Source organism: Ailuropoda melanoleuca, chromosome 16, assembly GCF_002007445.2.
Source record: "Ailuropoda melanoleuca isolate Jingjing chromosome 16, ASM200744v2, whole genome shotgun sequence".
NCBI classification, from domain to species: Eukaryota; Metazoa; Chordata; class Mammalia; order Carnivora; family Ursidae; genus Ailuropoda; species Ailuropoda melanoleuca.
The window spans coordinates 73,676,940-73,682,266 of record NC_048233.1 but is presented as its reverse complement, the minus strand read 5'-3'; the positions used below and the strand labels follow the sequence as shown (position 1 = coordinate 73,682,266).

The window sequence follows — 5,327 nt, the reverse complement described above, 5'->3', positions numbered from 1 at the left end:
GTGGGAGCTGGAGAGGGGCAGCTGGGGAGGGGGTGCCTGGGGTCTAGGGAGCGGCTGGTGAATCTGGAGGGGTCTGAAGGGCCTTTGCCCCCTCCCAGCAGCCCTCAGCTCCAGCCAGCCAGAGGGGCTTGCTGTGGTCTCTCTGAAGATGTCCCTGGAGACAGGAGGGCTTTTATCCCCCGCATTGGCTTGTACCCAGAGCCCCTTGGGACAGGAAATGGGTGGTGTCCCCATTGTACAGTGCGGTAGAAGGGGTCTAGGGAAGAGGTTTGGAAGGAGCCCCCTACATAGATTGTGCCCTTCAGGACACATTCCCCGGGTGGGGAGTGCAGACGCCCTCTGGACATAGGGAGGAAGAGTCTTGCTTGGGTGTTTGAGGAAGGCTAGCCTTGGGGCAGGGGCAGGACTTCACGACTTCCTAAAGCCCTCTGGATTCCTTATAGAGCTTATAGGTCTGGGAGAGGCACCAAAATGCTGTGATTCCACCTTCCTTTTTCCAATCAATTATTCAAAAGCTCTGAGACTCAGTGCTTGAGGGCTCTGTCAGTCACAGGGTAGTGAGAGGGGAAGGAAATGGCTGCTGTCCTTGAGGCACTTACAATCCTAGAAAAGTGACATTGACACATTGGGACACGGGACCCTTCTAGAACCATCTGAGGTGGGAGTAGTGGGCTCTCCACTGGCAGGCGGTTGAGGGGGCGGATGAGCCCTTCAGATGAGCCTCTCAACCTTCTCTCCCACCCAGCATTAGGGGAAGGCCACTGTGCCCTTAACAGAGATGGCTCCTCAGGCTTTAGGGGAAGGCCACTGTGCCTTTCTCAGAGGTGGCTCTTCAGGCGCTGTCCCTTCCCCTTCCCAGAGAGAAGCGCTGGGGAAGGAATTGGTGTAGATGACTCTGGGGTCCCTTCCAACTACCTTTTATTGATGACCAGTAGCCCACACAAGGGCCAAGAATCTGTTAAAGACAATCCCGATCCTGTCTCTCTTCTGCACAACCCTGCCCCCCAACTTCTCAATGAGCTTGGAACAAGTCATAGCAAACCGCTACACGGCCTGCACTCGGAGTCAGCCACTGTTCTAAGCGCTTTATTCTTAATGCACTTAGCGAGTCAATGAAGGACATATATGATGATCCCTCCCTAGAGATAAGGAAGCTAAGGCTCAGAGAGGGTAAGTGACTTGCCCAAGACCACACAGCTAGAGAAGTTTTAGAGCTGGATGGAGTCTAGCCAAGCTGGTCTGCTTCTGGAATCCATGCTGTTAGCCACTCCGCTCCCCCACGTGTGGCAGGTGTCTACCTCTTTGGCTAAACTCATGCCCCTTCTCCCAATCTGTAATCTCACCCTCCCTGTATTTACGATTTTCCTTAAAGACCCTCCCCCCCAGCCCCCATGGCCGTTTTCCTCTGGCTTTTCACGCTGATGGCTCCTTCTCATCCTTTAGGCCTCTTTCTGTTTAAATTTCCCCTCCTGCAGAAGATTTTGTCTCCCACCACGAGTAACGAAGTATCCTTCCCTATTGTTCTTCCAATTCTTTCCTAGTTCTCGTTACAACTGGATGTGATCTTTTGTGTCCACTTCCTTGTCTGTTATTTATTGCCAGTACCTCTTCAGTGTCTGGAACCTAGCAGGTGTCTAATAATGTTGGCCGGTAAAGGTATCCCCGTGTCCCCTTGGGATTATTGCTGGAGTCATTTCTCCCAATGGGAGAGCACGCACCAGGCCTTCGTAATCCTGTGTGAGCTCAGTAGGGCCGCAGTAAGCCTTTGTGGACACGTGAGACCCCTTCCTTCACTTTCCCTCCTCTGGGCCCCTCGGTGACCAGGATTTGGGCCATCCGGGCTGAATCTATAGGCACAGAAGAGGCACAGGGGCGATCTCACAATGTTGGTTTGGCTGCCATTGTTCTCAGACTGATTCAGCCACTGACCCAGATAGAGGAAATGGAGGAAAGATCACAATTGCCATTTCAAAAGAAGGAAAGGAGGTGCTATTGAGGGGCAGCAAGTGGCAGCAGGTGGCAGCAGGGTGATGGAAGTGATGGTGTTGACAACGAGGGGAGGAGTCAGGGAAGGCTTTCTGAAGGTGTTCCTGGAAGGGAGGGCACAGGGCTGCAGAACTGGGCTCAGACGCCCGCACACGGAGACCCGCATGTCTGTAGGATGCGGAGGGACCGCCCAAGGTCTCTGTGAGTTACTGGTTGTGGTTCCTGGAAAAATCCCTTGGGTGTTCAAGCCTCGCATGGTTGGATGACGTTGAAGTCTGTAGTGATTTTGAGAAGAACTTGGAAGTGTCCCTGGGGGGTCTTAACCTGAGGTCTAAAGACCTCCCTATGGGGTCTGTAGATGGAATTTAAGAGGTTCAGGGTCTTGGATAGGAAAAAGAATTACACCTTTATTTCCCCTAACTTCTAGCTGGAACTGAGCATTTCCTATAAGGAGGCATATCAATCCCACACCCCAGGAGCGTTAACAGTATCTGTGACTCGGTCCGCCAGGGCAATCGCAGGTAGTTTCGAGACAACTACAGCTGTTGAAGGTTCTTATGTTCATCGCCAGTTCTAAATCATGGTACTTATTAAATCTCCTGCCAGATCCCGTTAGCGAACCAATGGATGAAGAGGGGCTTATAGAGCCATTTCACAAGCTGCTTTTATTCGATGTTCCTCTGTAGTCCGATGTCTTTGATTTGCAAACATGCTGAAGAAGTGTCCAGAGGGCTTCTCTGGAGAGCTAAAGGAATCTGTGGAACCAAAAAAAAGGGGGGGGGCAGAACCTCTGCTAAGTGGGAGGAGGGAGAAGGCAGAAGCCCTCTGCCATCCATCACCTTGCGGGCCCCCAGGTGACTTCAATTCACAGGTTGTCTCTGCTTTTCCAAAACACACACTCTGGACCCTTCATCTGGCCTTCTTACATCCCTCACCCTCACCCGGGTGCGGTCCTTTGGGGGATGCAGGGAACTCAGTTTCACTACACTGCCCCCATCATGGCCTGGCAGGCTCACCGGGGACCCCCCATGCTACTGTCAGCCCAGCTCTGGAAGCTTGGTGATGATGCAGCTCGGGGCAGCTTGAGTGAGAAGACCGGGCAGAGAGCGGCAGAATGGCGTGCATGCACGTGTATGTGTGCGTGCGTGTGTGCGTGTCAAACATCTTCCCTTTCCCACTGCTTCAGAATCTACTAGTGAAAGGCAGCCAGGCCCCTTGGTTCCTTCCTCCCCCAATTTCCTTTTTACACTGGTCTGCACAGGCCTCCGCTCACCTTCTCCTGGGTCCCTTCAGAAGAAGCCCTGTTTTGGGCTAACCTCAGTAATTACGAGCAGGGAGAACTGCTCTGTCCCACTGCTCAGACCCCCTGACACCTGTCACTTAGCAGGAGTTGGGGGTCCTGTTTTCGGAAAGCTTGGGTTTTCGTGTCTGATTTTTCTCCCCATATGGTGCTTACCTTGTTGCATTCTTGAAATGAATCTTCTTGAATGTGTCTCGGAGGTCGCCAGGGTGACCTGGGTGCTGTCCCCTTGCAGCTCACGTGTAGTCCAAGGCTTTAAGCCAAGTTGCTTGGCCCCTCGGCAGAGGACCCCGGGCCTCTTCTCTCCCATCCCCCAGGCCCTCACCACCACTTCCCACCAAACTATACAATCCCACCCCCCTTCCAGTTGAATGGCTTCCATGGAACTCCATCTTAGTCTGTCTGGGCTGTGGTAACCAAATACAGACGGGGCAGCTTACAAGCAACAAAAATGGACTTCTTACAGTTCTAGAGCCTGGGAAGTCCAAAAACCAAGGCTCCAGCAGATCTGGTGTCTGGTGAGAGCCCATTAGCAGACTTTGCTCTATCCTCACTCAGGGGAAGGGACAAGGGAGCTATCTGGGGCCACTTCTGTAAGGGCCTCGATGCCATTTATGAGGGTCCAACCTCATGATCTGATCACCTCCCAAAGGCCCGCCTCCCTGTAGCATCTCCTTGTGGGCTCAGTTTCAACAGATGAATTTGGGCGGGGGGGACGTTCAGACTTTAGCAAACACAAATAAATTAATTCTAGGTTTTTATAAAATAAGGTAAACAAGTGCTGAGTTTGTATCCAACGATACAGGAACAGAGGAATCTTTTCCTGAAGGATCAGAGAGAGTGTTTTTCCTTTTTCTTGTGTCCCCGACAATATCTGGTGTGACGCTGGGCCTGTGGTCACCGTTGACTGTATATTGTGAATGAAGTGGTTGTATTGTGACTCATGCTCACCAAGAGCAAAGGCGCAAAGGAGGGCAAAGGGACAAGGTTATCTTTCCACCAGATTTGAAGTCAAGTCCAATGTATGTTTGGTCTTGCCCTCGGGGGTGGCAATGGCCGGGGCGTGGTTGGACAGCTTCTGCAATGTCCTTCATGTTCAGCCTCTTGATGGGGATGCTGGTCACCCAAGCGTGTTGTTCACTTTGTGAAAGAAAATTCACCCAGCTCTACATTTCTGATTTGGGCACTTTTCTCCATAGAGTTAGACTTCAATGAGGTTGTCATTGAAACTTTTCATGTTGGGATACAATGTTCATAAACACTCACTTGGTATCAAGTCACCATTTTTATTCCCAGGAGGTCTTCTGGGCTATCATTGAGGCACACGGCCCTCCTTTTTTGGGATACATCACATCCTCCCTGGTCCCTGGCTCTGTCTGCTTTCTGCTGCCACTACTGTGGCGGCCTCCTTCTTGGGACTGGAGCCTCGAGACCATCAGTGCGCCCTATCAACCCTCCTGCCTTGTTCGCCTCGTCCTTAGACCCCTGGAGCCACATCCTTTCCGGTCACGTGTCTGAATTCATACCTATCAGAGTGCGGACGCATCGGGGCCCATAGGCTGGGTTTCATTAGCTAATGGGTTCATTCATTAAAGGTTAACGAGCACCCTCTAGACACTGGGATAGAGCAGTGAAGAGACGGGCGTGCGCTCTTTCTGATGAGTGGGGAGACAATGAAGCCATGGAGCGCGTTACACAGCTGTCCTGATGGGGCAGGTGCAGGGGGCACGGGAAACCCTTAGGAGAGGCACCCCCACCCTCAGCCGAAAGAAATTTCTCCTATTCTGGCTCACTGCTCTGCCAAGGTCTCCTCTGCACCTCAGTGGTCACAGGAGGCCCCATATCCTGCTCACCCCACTCCTGGAGCCGATATGGGCTCTGGGCTGCTGTAAGGTCTGCGCTCCATGGATTCTTACCCTTTTAAAGGATTCATTTCTCAGCTCATCTCCTGGCTGACAGACTCTCCTGTTCACATGAAGACAGAAAAATAGAAGCATTTCCATAGAGTCATAAATAATAGTGATAGTATAACATGTTTTGG

General features: G+C 52.0%; 1 protein-coding gene across 1 annotated transcript in view; it reads left to right on the top strand.

Annotated features, from left to right (window-relative positions):
• The window catches only part of SYT13 (synaptotagmin 13), a 32,344-nt gene that overhangs the window by 701 nt on the left and 26,316 nt on the right, over positions 1 to 5,327 (top strand). The window lies entirely within an intron of this gene.